This window comes from Ovis canadensis, chromosome 9 (assembly GCF_042477335.2).
Source record: "Ovis canadensis isolate MfBH-ARS-UI-01 breed Bighorn chromosome 9, ARS-UI_OviCan_v2, whole genome shotgun sequence".
NCBI classification, from domain to species: domain Eukaryota; kingdom Metazoa; phylum Chordata; class Mammalia; order Artiodactyla; family Bovidae; genus Ovis; species Ovis canadensis.
Window position 1 is genome coordinate 61,500,290 of NC_091253.1, and position 24,277 is coordinate 61,524,566.

Below are 24,277 nucleotides of genomic sequence, written 5' to 3' on the forward strand. Positions count from 1 at the left end.
CATTATAGAGGACTCCCATCCAATCCCACCATATACACAACATCACCTTCTTTGGATGAAGACCAGCCTTTGGTGTGGCTGACGGTGGTTCATTTCGCTTGTCCCATGATCTCTTCCATTCCACGTAATTGAACAGCATCCATTTCTCATTGCCTTTCACAATTTATTTAAAAAATGGAACACTTTCATTACATTTCAGTAGAGAATCATATGTAGAAATAAGATCAAGAAGGTTCTTTTGGCTTTAACTTAAGTCGAACCCAAATATCAAAGTGATTAACATAACCATGCTGATGCAAATGATTTTCAACACTTGATTTAGATATTTTGAGTATGTCGGCTGTCTCTCACGTGGTATGATGTTGATTGCTCTCAGTTAATGTCTCAATTTGATTGCTGTCCACTTCAACTGGTCTACCTGACTGTGGAGCATAATACACAGAGAAATCTCCAGCATGAGACTTTTGACACGTGCAAACCACTTTGGACACGTTTGCTCAGTCACAGCACTTTCTCCATACTCTGCACAAAACTTCTGTGTGTGTGTGTCAGTTGTGTTTTTACCTTTCTTGACATAATCAAGCATAATATGCCAAAATTGTTGCTTTTTTTCTTCCATTTTCAATATTAAAATAAAGAAAGTGAAAGTGAAGCAGCTCAGTTGTGTCCCACTCTTTGTGACCCAGTGGACTGTAGCCCACCACGCTCCTCCATCCATGGGATTCTCCAGGCAAGAATACTGGAGTGGGTTGCCATTTCCTTCTTCAGGGGATCTTCCCAGCCCAGGGATTGAACTCAGGTCTCCTGCATTGCAGGCAGACACTTTCCCCTCTGAGTCAATGGCTACCCCCAAATTCACCAATTTTGATAAGTTTCATTTAAAAAATGCATGTTGCTATGACAGGTGTCACACTATAATCTTACAGAATCGTTTCCAATGAAGGTAGAGACTAAGCACTACTACAGTCATCATACAAAAAAATCAAGTGAATTTTTTGGCCAATTCATTAAAAAACAAAACAAAACAAAACAAAAAAAAACAACTCAGTGAGTCTCCTTGTTCACCTCTAGGTGACTTCCTTAATATCTTACCAGATGATCCAAATCTTCTTTAAAAGGATCATAGCCTTGTTCCTTTAAACAACATAGTGCCCAGAAAAGCTGGTCCAGGGGAGGAAATTCTTTCCAAGGAATCTACTCCCAACTTTCATTCTTTTCAGGCTCTGCATTCTTTGGTTCTAAATCATGAGTCGGGTCCACCTATCCTTTCATTAAAATAGTGATAAATGGTAATTCTCTTTCTCAACAAAAGAATTCACAACTGAGACAAAGTGAACATTTTTCAGGTGAAGAGCTCCTTCTCCCCAGGTTTCCCTTTAAGCACATTCTTCCCAGCTTTCACCGAACTCCAAGTGGCCCCCAGGAAGTTGGAAACTGCTGGCTTCAAAAGACCCTTTCCTCTGCCCCAGGAGGACACAGCGAGGATGCCTGCAGCTGGTCACCACTGCTCCTACTCCGACTCCCGGGCACTGCCTCCGTGGCTCCACATGCCCGTCATCAAGCCTTCACCAGTATTTTTAGTGTTCCATATAACCCCCCAAATATTCACACTGAAAAAAATTTGTATTCAGTTTGCTAACATATAGAACTTATTTTATTTGTAGAATATTTAGAAAAATGTCATTCAAATTATAGGCATAATATTTGTTTAATATTTATGTGTGGTTTTTAACCTAAAATAAAATTTTGAAATTTTATATTCCAGTTTGAGTGACAATAATAGCTTAGTACCATGAATATTTTCCCACTCTGTTTTTCATTTTTATTCTCTACTTTTGGCTTATTTGGACAAAATGAACAGTTTCTAAATGCATGATTAATCATTCCATTTGGAAGATTTATTTAAAATTTTTTTCTCTCATACATTTAAAAAAAAAAATTCTAGGAGACCTATTTTTCTTATGATAATAAGACATCACAGAGAAACCTAAGCTGTTTTTAACCTTAAATTCGTTCCCACTGCTAGTCATATTTTAATGGCTGAGCTAATAGATTCATCTTTGTGCTTTCACACTCCAGTGGCTAGCACAATGGTTGGCATGTCCTTGTTGTTCAGTAAATATTTGTTGAACTGAGTTGAAATGAATCAAGTTGTAAATATTTTCTGGTCACATGAGTGAAACTAAGAAATACACAACTTTTCTTGGTTGAGTTTAGGAGCTATTCTGATACTAATAATTAAACATTAGCCTTTGCACTGCATTTTGAAATTTGAGCTGAGGTCAGTAACCACATATAACTTGTTTCTTTTTGGAACAGATGATGAAAAAATTTCAACTCTTGCCAACTTGTTTTGGAAAGGAAATATGTAGATATAATAAAAGTAGAGAAAGAAGTATTTTACCCATTTTGAAACTATTGATTCCTGATTAAAATACTGCATGTTAAAACTTGTCAGTCTTCACTCACCACAGTATGATGACATGAAGCCCTACCTTGAAGACATAAGAATTCTTAAAATCAAACTGCTGTACTACTGTACTGTGGATCAAAGGTCATTCTATAAGCTTTTACCCTAAAGGGATAAAACACTCCTCAAGTGCTTTCAGTCTCATTTGCTGGCATTCTGTATTCAACAAGCAGCCTTAAGTGTACCTAGGCATTGTTTCTTAGGCATTTAATTTATTCTGGGAAAGGCTGTCTTTCATTATAGAAATAAATATTTTGATCATTAGTACGGCATTGTAAATGAGGATATTAAAATTATTACTAGGAAAAACAGAATTTAAAGAAGCTAATATCCTCTCTTGATACTTCTGAGTTATAATGCTTTTCTTATAGGATGACTTCTACCAAAATTTGAAAGTTAATAAAGCACAGTTAATAAAGCTAATAAAGGTTGCAAAGAGTCAGACATGACTTAGCGACTGAACAACAACAAAGGACAGTTATTAGTGATGAGTTCTTTTCTTTATATGTGTCTGTAATCAGATTAGTGAATTGGAAGTGAGAATTTCTCCTGTGTACTTTTGAAAAAGTAATGCCAAAATATTAAACTATATTGTTCTCAGTGACATTTTTCGAAAAAAACTTAATCGTCATCTTTCAAAAAGCACTCAAGGCTTTAACTGGTTATACTCAGAACATAAACAGTTGTACGTCTGAGCCGAGTACATATCTAATTCAGTCTTTGAATTTAATATACTTCATATGTGAAAAAATTCATTTGTTTACATGGGGAAAGAGTAGAGCAACCTAATACAAAATTATAGAATGTAAACCTTGTAATAGACTTGACTTTATTCTCTAACATCTTGGCATGAGGTCAGCTTTGCTTATTATGATTGGCGCAGGTCATAAACTGGCAAGTTAGCCTAGTGAGACTAGAGTAAATCTAGCTGTTTACATCATTAAATTTTGAATGATGGCATATTTCTACACTTTTCTGCCAACTTTGCCTTTGATAAACAATTCTTAAGATCAATAATTTGTTAACTGTGACAATCAGGAATGAATCCAGAGACACTAATTCCATATGATTTATTTTATGCCAAATTCTCAAGCTCTCCTAGGGGAACTGTGAGTTATTAGTGTGTATTAAAAGCAAAAACTGAATACAGTAGATTTCCAGTGAGCACTGAGTTCACTCCAAAAGCTTATATAAACGTTCTCATTAAGTTGCAACTCTACAGCCATACTAGAGAACTGTTTTATTTAATTCCAAGGCCACCTTTCTAATGGCTGGCATATCTATCCCCAGGCTAAGGGCCTTAAGGTTAAGTTTACACCTTGAAAAACATAATTAAAATGATAAAATGAACAACCTTTCCGATCAGTTCTCCAAAAATCATTAATTAAAACAATCAGTCCCATAGCAACCTTGGATTGGATTCATATTCCAAGGTGAGGTTTACCAAGGCTAGAACTGAAAAATGCCTTAAAATTCACACATCTGACTGGTAAAAAAATTGTTGGCTTTAGAATTAGATAAATGGAGGTTTGAAGGCTAGCCCTGCTACCTCTTGGCTGTGTGATCTGGAACAAATTATTTATCCTCTCTAAGCCTCAGTTTATACTTTCCGGTGTTGTTCTGAGTATATGTAAAATAGAGTATGAAATTGCCTAATAAAATGCATGGCATAGTGTACATACTTTTATCTGTGTACTGTCAGTCTTTTCTCATGATGAAATGATTTACTTGAGGACACAGATTTTCATCTTTTTGGTTAAATGCTGTACCAGAATACCATGAACATTCTGCCACATAAGAATGCTCAGTAAGTATTCACTGAAATTAGAATAAGTCTCTGTATCCTCATTGCTAAAATGGGAGAGGAAATAATTTGCTGTATAATATTTAAAGCTGTATAATATTTTTTTCCTATTATGGGGCATTTAATTTATTCCCAAAGTTTTAGGATATGTGTTTGTACATCAGCATATTTTGTGGCGTAAATTTTAAAATTCTGTTTCAGATGATTACCTAACTATGAATTAGTTTGCGTAGGATTATCACACCAAAATAAATTGATATTTTAAGGCTTTTAGTAATGTAACAAAATGTAATTCCAAAAATATTATATTAATTTATTCTCTCAAGATAGTGCATGAGAATATTTGTTTAACCACATCAGTCTCATCAGAAATGAGTATTCTCATTTAAAAAAATTTTGCTATTGTGGGACAATTTAATTTCATTATCTCTAGCTATCTTTGATTTTATAACTATCATGTTATGAAGAAGTTTGTCTTAAAACTCCTAACTATCCAATCATTGGGCTTTCCTGATTGCTCAGTGGTAAAGAATCAGCCTGTGGTGCAAGAGATCGGAAGACAAGGGTTTGATCCCTGGGTTGGGAAGATCTCCTAAAGGAGGAAATGGCAACCCACTCCAGTACTCTTGGCCTGGGAAATCTCATGGACAGAGGAGTCTGGCAGGCTATAGTCCATGGAGTCACAAAGAGTCAGACATGTCAGAGAGACCAAGCACAAATTCAGTCATTGCTCAGTAAGGAGTAACTGAATCAGTGAGTGAATTAAGTACTATATCCCAACGTGGAGTCTTATGTCAGCAATTTAAAATATTGGATTTTTCAGGCATAATCTTCTCCAAGTACATTGAATTATTACTTTCAAATGAATTGTAAGAATTATGTGTTGTAAACATTATACTCACAAGACTTTAGGAGTATTTCTCATAAAGATAGGATGATAAGTAATAGGAATTAAACTGTAATAGGAAGTAAACAATGTGCCATTGGAGAAAGGAAACACCTAGGAGGATGGAAATAACGGCTTTGATTTGGATCTTGAAATAAGATCACAGTGGTAAAAAAAAAATGTTCACTGGTAAAGAAAAGGACTTCCTTGGAAGATAATGGAGAAGAAAATGGTAACCCACTCCAGTATTCTTGCCTGGAGAATCTCATGGATGGAGAAGCCTGGTAGGCTACAGTCCACAAGGTTGCAAAGAGTGGGACATGACTGAGAGACTTCACTTTCTTTCTTTCTTTCTTGAAAGATGAACCAAGGGTGTCAGATTAGGAGCAGGTTACAAGAGATTGAAAAGATTCAGTTATTAAACTAAATGTATAGTTTTCTTCAAACTATGAATAACTATCAAAGCTGTTTCATCACCAAGTGGATTTTATCATTTGTAGTTTCAAAAGTTAACTCTGGCAACAGTGTATAGAAAGACACTGGGCTAAAGAGAGAGCCTGAATGTATAGATGAAGAGTTGGATTCAAATTTCTGACTGAAGTTAAGACAGTCTTTTCTATCTTAAAAACAACAACAATAAACCACCCTTTATTAACAACATTTTTAAAAAAGACTACCTGACATGACTAGCTTCTCTTAATCTGCAGTGTATTTATAAGCAATATGCAAGTATTTATCTCTTATGTCACTTTGCTATGATGTTAAAAGGTACTCTGAACTTGTACCTGAATCAGAGTGTAGAAAATGCATGATTTAGGCTTTCTATGACAGTCTTTATAATTTCTGACAAACTGTGGCTTGTCCTGAGAACTCTTGTTTTCTTCTTTGATAGCAACAGCAAACCTTCAAAATTGCACAAATACAGTTTATAATGTTTATGTAAGAAGTCATATGGGATACTTTCTTAGATTTTAACACTTATGTCATTAAAATAACTTTTAAGAAATTTCCTAAATGTTCCTGTTAGAAATTCTTATCATTTTGGTCTTGCTCTTTCTCTATATCTTGTCAAGTAGATTTTATGCATTCAGTTGTGCAGCTAAAAGCGTATAATTAAAGAGGAGTAATTTCAACAAGTTGTCATTTTTAGGGAAAATAATTTTTAAGCAAGTTTACTGTACATGACTGTATAAACATAAAAGTAGGATACATGCTGCTGTACAAAAACATATTTTGTTAGCTTGTAGGGTGGCCGCACAGGCTGACCTGCCTAAATCACTGCAAAATAAAGTCTACTTGTTTTGAACTGATCTACATTGGTTTGTGGCAGTAAATTCATCCACAGTATTAAAAAAACAGAATAGGCTTTACAGTCCATCACCCAACTTGATTTCAAGTTTTGTCTGCTTCTTGATTTTAATCTCTTGGGAGGGTGCCTTACTTTTTGCTGTTATCCAGGTTCCTCCCTCTCAAAGAGATGTGAATAAGGATACTTCTGTACTGCCTTTCCAATAAGGATCCCCATGAGTCTTGTTTGGACGACTCATAGGCACCTTTTATAGTACAGGAAATGCAAGCGAGTGGAGAGGTTAAGGAAACTATTCAAGGACATTGAGGAAGCTGAAGTCAAAGCTAGAAATAGTGAACAGGCCTTCTCACTCCAAGTCCTTGGCACAACTACCAGATTTCAGTCTCTTTCTGATGTTGAGAGAACAGCTATCCTGGCATCAGTCATTTAAATTAATCTTCCATCTTAAGAAAGCAAGCATATGACAATGGACTTTAAAAGGAAAATAAAGCCCAGAGCAGAAGATATAACTAAATTTGAATTAGTTATTACCCTTTTTAAATTTTTCCTCCTGTACCCAATCATTGGTTACAAGAGCCAAAGGTAAAAATTTAGATCAAGAGACAATTTGTAATGGTGCAGGTGGGATGGCATAAGTGGCACTGCATTGACATTACTTTATCCAACTCAGTTCATCATGTATCCTTCAAAGACTTATCCCGTTCCAGGAACTGCGTGAAAGCTACAAACATGGGTTAGACATTGTCCCTACCTTTGAGGAGCTGATATTTTACCAGGAGAGACACACATAAAAACATACATATATACATATGGCAGTAAAGTCTATGAGGTGTTAATATTGAGGATTATATAGAGCATTATAGATATTAAGAGAAGGGGTTCAGAATTTAACATAAAATAAGTTGTGGGTCAAGGGATTGCTCTCTTAGGGAAAGGATGCTTGGGGGTTGAACTTCGAGGGATTCTCATTGTGGCCAAAGAAAAAGTCAGAACACAAATAAAAGGAATAATATTTATGGATGCAAAAAGATGTGAATTGCACCTTCATAGAAAGGATTATTAGAAGAAGGCAATGGCACTCCACTCCAGTACTCTTGACTGGAAAATCCCATGGACAGAGGAGCCTGGTAGGCTGCAGTCCATGGGGTCGCTAAGAGTCAGACACGACTGAGCGACTTCACTTTCAATTTTTACTTTCATGCATTAGAGAAGGAAATGGCAACCCACTCCAGTGTTCTTGCCTGGAGAATTCCAGGGACAGGGGAGCCTGGTGGGCTGCCATCTATGGGGTTGCACAGAGTCGACTTTTCACAGACTGAAATGACTTAGCAGTAGCAGCAGCAGAAAGGATTATTGTCTAATAATCTGAGAATGTAGATGCAGTGGGTTGTAAAACTGAAATGAGAGAGCTAGGAAGAGATGGGAAAAAATATCTTGCTTAAATCCCTGCAAGAAAATCCTTTTAGGAATGGCAGACAATTCAGTTCAGTTCAGTCCAGTCGCTCAGTCATGTCTGACTCTTTGTGACCCAAAGGACAGCAGCATGCCCAGCTTCCCTGTCCGTCATCAACTCCCAGAGTTTACCCAAAATCATGTCCATTGAGTCAGTGATGCCAACCAACCATCTCATCCTCTGACATTCACTTCTCCTCCTGCCCTCAATCTTTCCCAGCATCAGAGTCTTTTCCAATGAGTCAGCTCTTTGCATCAGGTATACAAAGTATTGGAGTTTCACCTTCAACATCAGTCCTTCCAGTGAACACCCAGGACTGATCTCCTTTAGGATGGACTGGTTGGAACTCCTTGCAGTCCAAGGGACTCTCAAGAGTCTTCTCAAACACCACAGTTCAAAACCATCAATTCTTTGCAGGTCAGCTTTCTTCACAGTCCAACTCTCACATCTGTACATGACCCCTGGAAAAACCATAGCCTTGACTAGACAGACCTTTGCTGGCAAAGTAATGTCTCTGCTTTTTAATATGCTGTCTAGGTTGGTCATAAGCTTCCTTCTAAGGAGTAAGCGTCTTTTAATTTCATGGCTGCAATCACCATCTGCAGTGATTTTGGAGCCCCCCAAAATAAAGTCTCTCATTGTTTCCACCGTTGCCCTATCTTTTGCCTTGAAGTGATGGGACCACTCTATCTGATAGATAGAGCGCCTGATGAACTATGGACGGAGGTTCGTGACATTGTACAGGAGACAGGGATCAAGACCATCCCCATGGAAAAGAAATGCAAAAAAGCAAAATGGCTGTCTGGGGAGGCCTTACAAATAGCTGTGAAAAGAAGAGAGGTGAAAAACAAAGGAGAAAAGGAAAGATATAAGCATCTGAATGCAGAGTTCCAGAGAATATCAATAAGAGATAAGAAAGCCTTCCTCAGTGATTAATGCAAAGAAATAGAGGAAAAGAACAGAATGGGAAAGACTAGAGATCTCTTCAAGAAAATTAGAGATACCAAGGGAACATTTCATGCAAAGATGGGCTTGATAAAGGACAGAAATGGTACGGACCTAACAGAAGCAGAAGATATTAAGAAGAGGTGGCAAGAATACACAGAAACTTTACAAAAAAGATCTTCACGACCCAGATAATCATGGTGGTGTGATCACTCATCTAGAGCCAGACATCCTGTAATGTGAAGTCAAGTGGGCCTTAGGAAGCATCACTACGAACAAAGCTAGGGGAGGTGATGGAATTCCAGTAGAGCTATTTCAAATCCTGAAAGATGATGCTGAGAAAGTACTGAACTCAATATGCCAGCAAATTTGGAAAACTCAGCAGTGGCCACAGGACTGGCAAAGGTCAGTTTTCATTCCAATTCCAAAGAAAGGCAATGCCAGAGAATGCTCAAACTACCGCACAATTGCACTCATCTCACATGATAGTAAAGTAATGCTGAAAATTCTCTAAGCCAGGCTTCAGCAATACATGAACCGTGAACTTCCTGATGTTCAAGCTGGTTTTAGAAAAGGAAGAGGAACCAGAGATTGAATTGCCAACATCCGCTGGATCATGGAAAAAGCAAGAGAGTTCTATTTCTGCTTTTATGCCAAAGAAGAGGCTATTTATGCCAAAGCCTTTGACTGTGTGGATCATTATGAACTGTGGAAAATTCTGAAAGAGATGGGAATACCAGACCACCTGACCTGCCTCTTGAGAAACCTATATGCAGGTCAGGAAGCAACAGTTAGAACTGGACATGGAACAGCAGACTGGTTCCAAATAGGAAAAGGAGTATGTCAAGGCTGTATATTGTCACCCTGCTTATTTAACTTCTATGCAGAGTACATCATGAGAAACGCTGGACTGGAAGAAACACAAGCTGGAATCAAGATTGCTGGGAGAAATATCAATCACCTCAGATATGCAGATGATACCACCCTTATGGCAGAAAGTGAAGAGGAACTAAAAAGCCTCTTGATGAAAATGAAAGTGGAGAGTGAAAAATTTGGCTTAAAGCTCAACATTCAGAAAACGGAGATCATATCATCCGGTCCCATCACTTCATGGGAAATAGATGGGGAAACAGTGGAAACAGTGTCAGACTTTTATTTTTTTGGGCTCCAAAATCACTGCAGATGTTGACTGCAGCCATGAAATTAAAAGACGCTTACTCCTTGGAAGAAAAGTTATAATCAACCTAGATAGTATATTCAAAAGCAGAGACATTACTTTGCCAACAAAGGTCCATCTAGTCAAAGCTGTGGTTTTTCCAGTGGTCATGTATGGATGTGAGAGTTGGACTGTGAAGAAGGCAGAGCGCCAAAGAATTGATACTTTTGAACTGTGGTGTTGGAGAAGACTTTTGAGAGTCCCTTGGACTGCAAGGAGATCCAACCAGTCCATTCTGAAGGAGATCAGCCCTGGGATTTCTTTGGAGAGAATGATGCTAAAGCTGAAACTCCAGTACTTTGGCCACCTCATGCGAAGAGTTGACTCATTGGAAAATATTCTGATGCTGCGAGGGATTGGGGGCAGGAGGAGAAGGGGACGACAGAGGATGAGATGGCTGGATGGCATCACTGACTCGATGGAAGTGAGTCTGAATGGACTCCGGGAGTTGTTGATGGACAGGGAGGCCTGGCGTGCTGCGATTCATGGGGTCGCAAAGAGTCAGACACGACTGAGTGACTGAACTGAACTGAACTGATGGGGCCAGATGCCATGATCTTAGTTTTCTGAATGTTGAGGTTTAAGTCAACTTTTTCATTCTCCTCTTTCACTTTCACCAAGAGGCTCTTTAGTTCTTCTTCTCTTTTTGCCATAGGGTGGTGTCATCTATATCTACATATCTGCAGTTATTGATATTTCTCCCAGCAATCTTGATTCCAGCTTGCGGCTCATCCGGCCCAGTGTTTCTCATGATGTACTCTGCATGTAAGTTAAATAAGCAGGGTGACAATATACAGCCTTGACGTACTCCTTTTCCTATTTGGAACCAGTCTGTTGTTCCATGTCCAGTTCTAACTGTTGCTTCCTGACTTGCATACAGGTTTCTCAAGAGGCTAGTCAGGTGGTCTGCTATTCCTATCTCATGAGAATTTTCCACAGTTTATTGTGATTCACACAGTCAAAGGCTTTGGCATAGTTAATAAAGCAGAAGTAGATGTTTTTCTGGAACTCTATTGCTTTTTCCATGATCCAGCGGATGTTGGCAATTTGATCTCTGGTTCCTTTTCTAAATCCAGCTTGAACATCTGGAAGTTCACGGTTCATGTATTGCTGAAGCCTGGCTTGGAGACTTTTGAGCTTTACTTTACTATCATGTGAGATGAGTGCAATTGTGTGGTAGTTTGAGCATTCTTTGGCATTGCTTTTCTTTGGAATTGGAATGAAAAACTGACCTTTTCCAGTCTGAGGCCACTGTTGAGTTTTCCAAATTTGCTGGCATATTGAGTGCAGCACTTCCACAGCATCATCTTTCAGGATTTGAAACAGCTCAACTGGAATTCCATCACCCATGAGCTTTGTTCGTAGTGATGCTTCCTAAGGCCCGCTTGGCTTCACATTCCAGCATCTCTGACTCTAGGTGAGTGATCACACCATCATGATGATCATGGTCATGAAGATCTTTTTTGTACAGTTCTTTTATATATGCTTGCCACCCAAATCACTCTCCTTAGCCCAGAGATTCACATATACCACTTTTCATTGAAAACATCTTCATCTGCATATTCTGGAACTTTTTCCCTCTGGATGCTCATCTCTGTCAAAGGCAACATCATTAATCCAGTTATCAAAGTCAAAAACTAAGAAATCACCATTGGCCTTCCTTTTCCAGTCCCATGTTCAGTCCATCACCAAATCTTGTTTTTCCTTCCTACCTTGCAAGTATTTCCACTGATCCCATTCTCTGTATCAATACCTTTAGTTCAGGACATCATATTTTCCTCGTAAACTATTATAACCTCTTCCTCATTCTGCCTTGAGTCTGTCCCCTTATATACAGTCTGTTGTCAATACTGTATACAAATTGGAACATGTCATTAACACCCGCTTAAAGCCTGCCATTTTCCTGCCTATTTCCTTGGGATAAATTCTAAAGCTCTTTCCATTGCATGTATGGCTTTTCAGGACGTGGCCACTCTTACCCTTAAATTCATAGCCTGTTTCTTACCATATTTGGTGTTCCCACCACACTGATACACTTGCAAAATCCCACCACACTGATACACTTATTTCTCTCTCCTCCCTTTCTGTCTCTCTTCTCTGGGCGCTGCATTCTTTTTGCTTGCCATGTTCTTAGTTTGTTCTCCTTTAGCTCTTTGAATACACAAGCACACACACACGCACACACACTCTAGTGGATACACTAGTGCTCCTTTCCAGATTTTTCTCTTCGGCAGTACTCACCAATACATCTTCTCATGAAATCCTCAATGTCTGTCTGTTTGCAAGCAGCTCAATCTAAGATGCATGGTTTGCCTTTTCATGACCAGTTGGGAAGCCTTCCATAATTAAACTTTGAGATACTTAGAGAACCTGTAATTGACTTATCTGGTACTTACCAACTTTAAAATAATTACTTTGCTTACCTATCCATAAGCAACTTGAGGTTTCATCTTTAGTTAGTATTCCTGTTGTCTGTCACTGAGGCACTTGATAATTCTTTTTTTGAATGCCCAAGACCATTTAAATACTGGCGGACCTAAAGATGCCTAAAATGCAGGTTTCCTGAGAATGAGTACCAGTGAACCACATGGCCCTGGTTATTCAATAAAATATGGGAAGAAAAGCACTGAGAAGTATTTGTAATTTTTCTATGTCCTTATCAGATGTTACTGAATTCCAGAGATTGGAATACTTGAAAAATATATAAATATAGAAATATATCTACAAAATTAAACATGGGAAAGATTATACTAGAGGTCCTCCCTCTTCCAGAAAACTCACAGCATTGTGATACTAGTTAATTATAGAGGCAAACCATGGGTGGTATAAAATCTATATTATAACTCTGGAATGCTATAGCTGTAGTTCTGTATACAAAGAAATTGGAGTAAATTTACTTTCAAGACAGGCATACAGGCAATTGACCACAATTGGATCTGAGCATGCCTTTAGAATTTCCTTTTACTTCATGTTTACATGTATGTAAACAGATATTTTTAGCTCAAGGTGTTTATGTAAGATCAGTCAGGGATCACTGATAATGAAAAGTTAAAATTCTAAGTCCTGCATTTTCTGTCTGTAGGTCACAAAATGATCATGGTATTTTGTGGGCTTGTTGTCTGAGAAATTAAAACATTAAGATATAAGAAAATTATATTTCAGAATAAAAATATTTGAGTAGAAATAAAGAATGCTGGGAGGAATGTACTGAAAATTATGTAGTAATTCATTCCAGGAAAAGACCAGCTAAAATGACTGCTGTTAAAAATAGCATCATTATTTTCAGTTATTGTTATCTATAAAGTACTTTCTATTCAAAACTTATGTCTTTGACAATTTCTTATACATATGTGATATTGCCTGAGAATTTCAATAATTTAGATTATTTTTAGAGTATGTGTATGTGTACAAAAAAGTCATGTTTTATTTCTGTGTAATTCTGTTATAGTTACTGTTTTTTTATAAGCCAGTTGCCACTTACAGTTCTATTTATTTTATTTTAGCACACTTAAAACTTGAACCTCGTTACCATGGCTTTATGACTGTATGACACTTTTACATAAGAATTTTGCTTATTTTCAGCACCCTGACGTACCTGACTTGCATATATTAATCTCAATGATTGGTCTTCACCCTCGAAAACCCATTTTAAATGATTTTCAAGGAGTTCTAGAGGTAGATTGAGGAACATGTCATGATAACAGTGACTTTTAGTTTAATGATTTATGTAGTTCAGTTACAATCATTGTTGAAACAGGGAGCAATAGAACTTTGTTTAATCTGAAGCTTGATTATATTTTGGCAGCTGTTTTATTGTCCATTGTTTAAGGATGTGTTAATACCCTTTACCTATGTTGATGTTTTGCCGCTTTGAATAAAGTGTAGAAAACATACTTCCATTACATCCTTTTACCCTTCTGAAACATTTTCTCTACATACACTGAGACCCACATCAGGTGGTCTTATAATTTTGCTTCAACAATCAAATATTTAAGAAAGTCATGAAACAGGAGAGTCCACTACATTTACTCTGATGTTTAACATTCCTTTCTGAGGTTCCAAGTCTTCTATTAACATTTCCTTTTTGTTCAGAGAATTCCTTTTGAGGCAGATTTGCTAGCAACAAATTCTCTTACGGTTTTCCTTTTGTTTGTTCTTTCATTTCTTTGAAATGGATTCATGAGGAAGTTAGAAGCATGGCCTAATGTTGATTCGTGCATGCTCAGTTGCTCAGTCATGTCCAACTCTTTGCAACCCCATAGACTGTAGCCTGCTAGGCTCCTCTGTCCATGGAATTTTCCAGGCAACTATACTGGAGTGGGTTGCCATTTCCTTCTGTAGGGGATCTTCCAGACCCAGGTATCGAACCCCTCTTTTACCTCCTGCGTCTCCTGCATTGGTAGATGGGTTCTTTGGCCACCTGGGAAGCCCAAGATAACTTAATGAGGGGCTGTTTTTATAAATTGATCCAGAAATGGTGGTGGTTTAGTTACTAAGTCATATCTGACTCTTGTGACCCCAGGGACTGTAGCCTACTTGGCACCTATTTCCATGGGATTGTCCCAGCAATAATACTGGCGCTGGTTGTCATTTCCTCCTCTAGGGATTCTTCCTGAACCAGGGATCAAACCTGCATCTCCTGCAGTGCAGGTGGATTCTTCACTCCTGAGCCACCAGGGAAGCCCAATATTGATTCAGCAGCATTCAAAAGCATTGTATTGACCACAGACAAAAGATTTCAAAATCAAATTTGAAAAGCACCTGGAGTCAGACTGCCTGGTTTCTAAGTCTCAGGTCCACCATTTACTAGTTATTTGAACTTAGATAAGTGACTTAATCTCCTTGTGACTCAGTTTCCTATTTTTAAAAGATACGAATGGTGTCTGCCTTATAAGGATTAACTAAGTTGTTACATGTAAAGTACTTAGAACAGTGGCTTCCCTGATGGCTCAGGATGAAGAATCAGCCTGCCAATGCAGGAGATGTGGGTTTTATCCCTGGGTTGGGAAGATCGCTTGGAGGAGGGAATGGCAACCCACACCAGTATTCTTGCCTGGGAAATCTCATGGACACAGGAGCCTGGTAGGCTATATCTATGAGGCTGCAAAAGAGTTGGACACGACTTAGTGGCTAAACAACAACAATACTTAGAACAGTGACTGGCATTTGTGGGAAGTAAATGTCAGTGATTGTTTTTATTATTGATTATGGAGCTAGATGCTTGTCACTGCACCTAAATTACTCAATTTCCTCTGTTCTGGATTCCAGGCTGATGTAAAGTTTAGCTTTATGTGTAGAACTAGTAAATTTGGAGAGTGTACTAACCATGTGGAGACACATATTTCAATGTAATAGAATAACAATTATTGAGAGTTTTTACTTAATTCCCAGTTCACACCCCAATAGGACTTTGGCAGATTTCTTAAATTCTAAAGTCTCATCATTTTCATTAATAAATAAGTTTGATATGTTCATCTCCTAGGGTTAATGTAAGGATTAAATGAAATAATGCACATAGTCTACTTAGCTCTGCCCCTGGTGTTTGGTGATGTTTCAATAAATAGGAAGTCTTGTGCTTATTACTATGCCTCAGGTAACTGTTATATTTGGACATTCTAATTTAAGTTCTTACAGTGCTAAATATTTTAAAATATACCCCCCAATTCTAGGAAAGATCAAGCTTTTTGACTTGTACAATCTCCCAAGGCAACAGAAATAAAAGTAAAAGTAATGAAATGATACCTAATCAAAATTGTAAGCTTTTGCACAGCAGAGAAAACTATAAGCAAAATGAAAAGACAACCTACAGACGGAGAGAAAATACTTGCATATGATGCAACCAACAAGGGCTTAATTTCCAAAATATATAAATAGCTCATACAACTCAATAACAGCAACAACAAAATACCCTCAAACCCAGTCAAGTTGGTTAGAATGGCCATAATTAAAAAGTCTAGAAATAACAAATGCTGGCGAGAGTGAGGAATAAAGGGAACCTTCCTACACTGTTGGTGCAAAAGTAAACTGGTGCAGCCACTATAGAAAGCAGTGTGAAGGCTCCTCAAAAAAACAAAGATAAAGTTGCCATATCATCCAGTAATTTCCACTCCTGTGTATATATCCTGAGAAAACTCTAATTTTGAAAAGATTCATGCACCCCAGTGCTCATAGTAGCACTATTTCAATAGCCAAGACATGGGAGCAACCTAAATGTCCATCAGCAGATGAATAGATAAGTAAGAAGTTGTATACATACACAATGGACTACTGCTTAACCATAAAAAGAATGAAACAGTGCCATTTGCAGCAGCATGGATGGACCTAGAGATTATCATACTGAGTGGAACAGGTCAGGAAGAGAAAGGAAGATATTTTATGATATCACATATGTGTAATCCCAAATATGACACAAATGAACTTGTTTACAAAACAGAAACAGACTCACAGACATAGGAAACAAACTTATGGTTTACCAAAGGGGAAAAAGGGTCAGGGAGGGATAAAGTAGGAGTTTAAGATGAACAGATTACTTTATTTAAAATAGGTAAAAATGAGGATTTAGTGTTTAGCATAGGGAGGTGTATTCAATATCCTGTGATAAACCATAATGGGAAAGAATATGAAATATATATATATATATATATGTATATATATATATATATTCACATATATAAGTGAATCACTTTGCTCTATATTAGAAGCTAACATAATATCATAAATCAAATATATTTCAATTTAAAATAGTTTTTGACCTGAAAAGTTAAGAACCATGTCACAGACTCAGGCAATTTCTTTGGGTAAATTGCCACCGTACTAGATAGTATTTAAATTCTCAGTACGATATCACACTCTAGACACTAGACACCTCCCTATCCCGCTGAAGATGAAAGGTTAGAAACTAGTCTCTGAAACCAGACAGCAGGATTCCAATTAAATTCTACCAACAGAAGATGGTCATGTGAGCTGAGGGAAAGGCATTATTCTCTGGCAGCATCTGTCGGCAGGCATTACAGAGACCAGCAGATAGTATACATCAAGGACTGAAGTCCTCCAGCATGCTCAGTCGCTTTAGTCGTGTCTCACTCTTTGGGACCCCATGGACTGTAACCCACCAGGCTCCTCTTTGCATGGGATTTCTCAGGCAAGAATACTGGAGTGGGCTGCCATTTCCTTCTCCAGGGGATCTTCCTAGACCCAGGGATTGAACCTGTGTCTCCTATGTCTCCTGCATTGCAGGAGATTCTTTACCGCTAAGCCAGTCCTCCAGAGAATCACATACTTTGATATGACAATCAGTCACAATATTGATAGAGAAGACTTCCATGTGGCTTGTTCTTTTCTCAGTTTTCTGAAAACAGCCCTCCGGATCTGATTTCCCTAGTTCTTCTACAGGTTTTGTAAGCCTATATTTCTTGTTTTACTCTGCTACTAAAATATCTGTGTGACTTGTGTTTTCATGACTTGACCTATCTGATACAACTCATGCACCCTCTTGATAGAGCTTCCTGTGATTTTCTGATTATACAACTTTCACACAGTGGTCCTGCAAACTACAGCAATAATTCTGGTGTAGTAACATTTCCACTAGCAACATGAATATAATACTGTGAAAGTAGAGCATGTTATTTTGAAGCTGGGAGCATCACAGCTGCGACCAATATGCATACATATTAGTATCTGCACTGTCCTAACCTCCTTTTTATTGTAACAAGATCCCTCCTTTGTATTTTGTTTCACATATATTATTGTGTTGTCTAAAACATTTTGTTTTTAGTTATCGAGATGATTGCTTCTTATCAGGAAAGCTATGACAAACCTAGACAGTGTGTTGAAAAGGAGAGACATTACTCCGCCAACAAAGGTCCGTATAGTCAAGGCTATGGTCTTCCTGGGGGTCACATACGGTTGTAAGAGCTGGACCGTAAAAAAGGCAGAATGCCAAAGAATTGATGCTTTTGAACTGTAGTGTTGGATAAGACTCTTGAAAGTCCCTTGGACAGCAAGGAGATCAAACCAGTCAATCTTACGGGAGATCAACCTTGAATATTCACTGGAAGGACTGATGCTGAAGCTGAAGCTCCAAAATTTTGGTCATCTGATGTGAACAGATGACTCATTGGAAAAGTCCTTGATACTGGGAAAGATTGAGGGCAGAAGGAGAAGAGGGCATCAGATGATGAGATGGCTGGACACCGTCACCAGTGCAATGAATGTGAACTTGGACAAATGCCAGGATATGGTAAAGGACATGAATGCCTGGTGTGCTGCAGTCCATGGGGTCACAAAGAGTCAGACATGACTGGGGAACTGAACAACAATTCTTACTCTCATATTCATCAGATGTTCTTTTACAATGGATTCTTGTTCTTTTTATTTATTTTTTACTGTATAATTTGTTGTTACTATTTAGTTGCTAAGTTGTATCCAACTCTTTTTTGACACCAGGGACTGTAACCCACCTAGCTCCACTGTTCATGGGATTTCCCAGGCAAGAATATTGGAGTGGGTTGCCATTCCTTCTCCTGAGGAATCTTCCCAGCTCAAGGATCAAATCCGAGTCTCTTGCATTGACAGGCAGGTTCTTTACCACTGAGCCACCAGGGAAGCCTAAAATATAATTTACATTCAATAAAATGTACCCCACTTTGAGTTCAATATATTTTGGTGAATACTTAGAAACCTCTGTGGAAACCTCTACCACAATCAAAATATTAGATTAATTCCATTATCAAAGAATTACCCTGTGTCCTATGTGGATGATTCCTTTTTCTGCGTCATCTCCTGGTAACCACTGATCTTTCCTCCCGTCACTATAATTTATCTTTCCTAGAATCTGAGTGAAGTCCGGGAGTTGGTGATGGACAGGGAGGCCTGGCGTGCTGCAGTTCATGGAGTCGCAAAGAGTCAGACATGACTGAGCGACTGAACTGAACTGAACTGAACTGAGAATCTGTTCTTACTGGAGTCAAATAGTATGTAAACTTTCGCGTGTCACTTGTTTCACTTACCATGATATTCTCAAGATTCCTTCATATTCCTGTGTGTATTAGTATTTCCTCTCTTAATTATTGAATAGTATTATGTTGCCAGTGCAGGAGATGTGGGTTCAATCTCTGGGTAGGGAAGATCCCCTGGAGAAGGAAATGGTAACCCACTCTAGTATTCTTGCTTGGAAAATCCCATGGACGCTGGAGTCTGGCGGGTTACAATCTATGGGGTCGCAAAGAGTCAGATATGACTAAGTGACTGAGCATGAACATGATTTCATTGTATGAATATGCTACCTGCTGTTTATTCACTAGTTCATAGACATTTGGTTTATTTCCTGTTTTGGCTGTTAAGGAAAAAAAATTGTTAAAAATGTTTGGATACATGTCTCTGTGTGAATGTGTTTTATTTCATGATTGAATGCCTAGAAATGTAATGGCTTGCTTGTGTATTAGATATATATTCAACATTTTAAGAGGATGCCATACCTTTCCAAAATCGGCTATAATATTTTGCATTTTCACCAGCATTGTAAACACAGTCTTTATCAGCACTTGATAATTGAGCCATTTTAATGAGTTTAGTGGAAACGAGTTACCTGTTGATAGTCTATATCTTTTCATGTACTTATTAGCCACTTTAAACCTTTTTTAGTGAAGTGTCTTAATCTATGGACCATTTTATTCTTGGAGGTGGGACAGATTCTCTTTTGTTTTTTATTGCTATTCTTGACCAAGTTTTTTTTTTTTTTTTTTTCTGTATTCTGGAGACAAGCTATTTATCAGATATGTATTAAGCAAATATTTTCTCTCAGTGGGTAGTTTATCTTTTGCTTTTCTTAGGGGTGTTTTTCAAAGAAAAGATTTAACCTTGATGTCAGTCTAGTCCATAGTTGAGCTTGGTCTGAGATTTTGTTAATTTAGTTCTTATGGGTAACCCACAAGTGTCACGTTTCTCTGGTGGTAGATTGAAGCCACCTTGCTCTGAGTGTAAGGGGTGCGGTGCTGGGGTGTGTTTCTCCACGTTCCTGCTGCACCCTCACCTTTAAGTAGACTTTGCCTCATGGGGGATCTCAGCTGTCCTGCCCCACCCCTGGCAGAAGCCAGTTCTTATTTTATACTTGGTGTAAGGCTCAAGATCCTTACACATGTGTGTGTCTTGTGTTGGTGGCTTTACCCAGCTTCAGAGTGGATTGTTGCAATGGGGCAAGGTTTTCTACCAGTTTCTTCCCCAGAGGCAGTGAACTTTTGCCTTTGACTGGGGGCACTTCTCCCGCTGGTCAAGGACATTTCTTTTTTTCTTTTTGTTGAAGTATAGTTGATTTAAAATATTGTGTTAGTTTCAGGTGTATAGTAAAGTGACTCAGTTATATGTATATATTTCAGAATATTTTTTATTATATGTTATTATAAGATATTGATGTAGTTTCCTGTGCTATATATTAAATCCATGATGTTTATTTATTTTATATATTGTAGTGTATTTTATATATTGTAGTGAATTTCTGTTAATCCTACACTTGTAATTTACTCCATGCCCCCCTTTACCCTGTGGTAACCATGAGTTTGTTTTCTATGTCTGTGAGTGTGTTTCTGTTTTGAAACAGAATCTATACAAATAAATTTATTATTTTTTAGATTTCACATATAAGTGATATCATATATTTGTCTTTGTCTGACTTACTTCCCTTAGTATGATATTCTCTAGGTCCAACCATACTGCTCCAAATGGCAATACTTCATTCTTTTATGGCTGAGTAGTGTATATACTGTGTGTATGTATATACTGTGTGTGTGTGTATGTATATTGGAGAAGGTGATGGCACCCCACTCCAGTACTCTTGCCTGGAAAATCCCATGGACAGAGGAGCCTGGTAGGCTGGAGTCCATGGGGTCACGAAGAGTCGGACACTTACTGAGCGACTTCACTTTCACTTTTTACTTTCATGCATTGGAGAAAGAAATGGCAACCCACTCCAGTGTTCTTTCCTAGAGAATCCCAGGGACAGGGGAGCCTGGTGGACTGCCATCTATGGGGTCGCACAGAGTCGGACATGACTGAAGCGACTTAGCAGCAGCAGCAGTGTATGTATATTATAGTTTTGAACTGAACTGATATATTACACACATATGAAACTTTATCCATTCATCTGTTGATGGACACTTAGGTTATTTCCATATTTTGGTAATTGTAAATAGTGCTGCTATGAACAATGGGGTGCCTATATCTTTTCAAATTAGAGTTTTTGTCTTCTTTGAATATATGTCCAGGAGTACCTAAAAGCAGCAGAAGATATTAAGAAGAGGTGGCAAGAATGCACAGAAAAGATCTTATACAAAAAAGATCTTTCTAACCCAGATAACCATGATGGTGTGATCACTCACCTAGAGCCAGACATCCTTGATTGCAAAGTCAAGTGGGCCTTAGGAAGTATCATTACCAACAAAGCTAGTTTAAGTGATGGAATTCCAGTTGAGCTATTTCATATCCTAAGTTCAGTTCAGTTCAGTTCAGTTCAGTCTCTCAGTCCTGTCTGGCTCTTTGCGACCCCATGAACCGCAGCACACCAGGTCTCCCTGTCTATCACCAACTCCCGGAGTCCACCCAAACCCATGTCCATTGAGTCAGTGATGCCTTCCAACTATCTCGTCTTCTGTCGTCCCCTTCTCCTCCTGCCCTCAATCTTTCCCAGCATCAGGGTCTTTTCAAATGAGTCAGCTCTTCGCATCAGGTGGCCAAAGTATTGGAGTTTCAGCTTCAACATCAGTCCTTCCAATGAACACCCAGGACTGATCTCCTTTAGGATGGACTGGTTGCATCACCTTGCAATCCGAGGGACTCTCAAGAATCTTCTCCAGCACCACAGTTCAAAAACATCAATTGTTCAGCGCTGAGCTTTCTTCACAGTCCAACTCTCACATCCATACATGACTACTGGAAAAACCATAGCCTTGACTAGATGGACCTTTGTTGACAAAGTGATATCTCTGCTTTTTAATATGCTGTCTAGGTTGATAGATGATGCTGTTAAAAAGTGCTGCACTCAATATGCCAGCAAATTTGGAAAACTCAGCAGTGGTCACAGGACTGGAAAAGGTCAGTTTTCATTCCAATCTCAAAGAAAGGCAATGCCAAAGAATATTCAAATTACTGCACAGTTGCACTCATCTCACATGCTAGCAAAGTAATGCTCTAAATCCTTCCAAGCTAGGCTTCAACAGTATGTGAACTGAGAACTTCCAGATGTTCAAGATCAGTATAGAAAAGGCAGAAGAACCAGAGATCAAATTGCCAACATCCAGTGGATCATCAAAAAAGCAAGAGAGTTCCAGAAAAATATCTACTTCTGCTTTATTGACTATGCCAAAGCCTTTGACTGTGTGGATTAAAACAAACTGTGGAAAATTCTTAAAGAGATGGGAGTACCAGACAGACCACCTTACCTGCCTCCTGAGAAATCTGTAGGCAGGTCAAGAAGCAACAGAACTGGACATGGAACAACCGACTGGTTCCAAATAGGAAAAGGAGTATGTCAAGGCTGTATATTGTCACCCTGCTTTTTTAACTTATATGGAGAGTACATCATGCAACATGCTGGGCTGGATGTAGACCAGGCTGGAATCAAGATTGCCAGGAGAATTATAAATAACCTCAGACATGCAGATGACACCACCCTTATGGCAGAAAGTGAAGAAGAACTAAAGAGCCTCTTGATGAAAGTGAAAGAATAGAGTGAAAAAGCTGCTTAAAACTCAACATTCAGAAAGCTAAGATCATGGCATCCGGTCCCAACATTTCATGGCAGATAGATGGGGAAACAGTGGAAACAGTGACAGACTTTATTTTCTTGGGCTCCAAAATCACTGCAGATGGTGACTGCAGCCATGAAATTAAAAGATGCTTGCTCCTTGGAAGTAAAGTTATGACCAACCTAGATAGCAAATTCAAAAGCAGAGACATTACTTTGCCAACAAAGGTCCATTTAGTCAAGGCTATGATTTTTCCAGTGGTCATGTATGGATGTGAGAGTTGGACTGTGAAGAAAGTTTAGCACTAAAGAATTGATGCTTTTGAACTGTGGTGTTGGAAAAGATTCTTGAGAGTCCCTTGGACTGCAAGGAGATCCAACTAGTCCATCCTAAAGGAAATCAGTCCTGAGTATTCATCAGAAGGACTGATGCTAAAGCTCCAATACTTTGGCCACCTGATGCAAAGAACTGAGTCCTTAGAAAAAACCCTGATACTGGGTAAGACTGAAGACAGGAGAAAAAGGGTATGACAGAGGATGAGATGGTTAGATGGCATCACTGACTCAATGGACATGAGTTTGAGCAAGCTCCGGGAGTTAGTGATGGACAGGGAAGCCCGGCGTGCTGCAGTCCATGGGATCACAGAGTGTGACACGGCTAAGTGACTGGACTGAACTGAATTGAGGATTGCTGAATCATATGGTAGCTGTATTTGTACTTTTTAAAGGAACCTCCATGTGTTTTCCATAGTAACTGTGCCAATTTTCATTCATACTAACAGTGTAGCAGGGTTCCTCTTTCTCCAGATTCTCTTTAGCATTTGTTAGTTGTAAATTTTTTATGCTGGCCATTCTGACTGGTGTGAGGTGATACATCATGGTTTTGTTTTGCATTCCTAAAGGTCTGTATAGTCAATGGTATGTTTTTTCCAGTAGTCATGTATGACTGTGATAGTTGGACCATGAAGAAGGCTGAATGCCAAAAAATTGATGCTTTCAAACTATGTGGTGGTGGAGAGGACTCAGGAGAGTCCCTTGGGTTGCATGGAGATCAAACCAGTTAATCCTAAAGGAAATCAACCCTGAATATTCATTAGAAGGACTGATGCTGAAGCTGAAGCTCTAATACTTTGGCCATATGATGCAAAGAGCCAAAGACTCATTGGCAAAACCCCTGATGATGGGAAAGATTGAGGGCATGAGGAGAAAAGGGTGGCAGAGGATGGTATGGTTGGATGATATCATCACCTCAATGGACATGAGTTTCAACAAACTCTGGTAGATAGGACAGGGAAGCCTGGCATGCTGTAGACCATTGAGTCACAGAGTCAGACACAACTGAAAGACTGAACAACAACAAGAAGCAGTGGTCTAGAGAACCTTCTCAGTGCCTGTTGACCATTAGGCATGTTTTCTTTGGAGAATGTCTATTTAGAGCTTCTGCCCACTTTTTGATTA

General features: G+C 38.6%; 1 pseudogene; it reads right to left on the reverse strand.

Moving 5' to 3' along the window:
- Window positions 1–1,044: 1,044 nt before the first annotated feature.
- On the reverse strand, window positions 1,045–11,693 carry LOC138446250 (nucleotide triphosphate diphosphatase NUDT15 pseudogene; annotated as a pseudogene).
- Window positions 11,694–24,277: the final 12,584 nt, after the last annotated feature.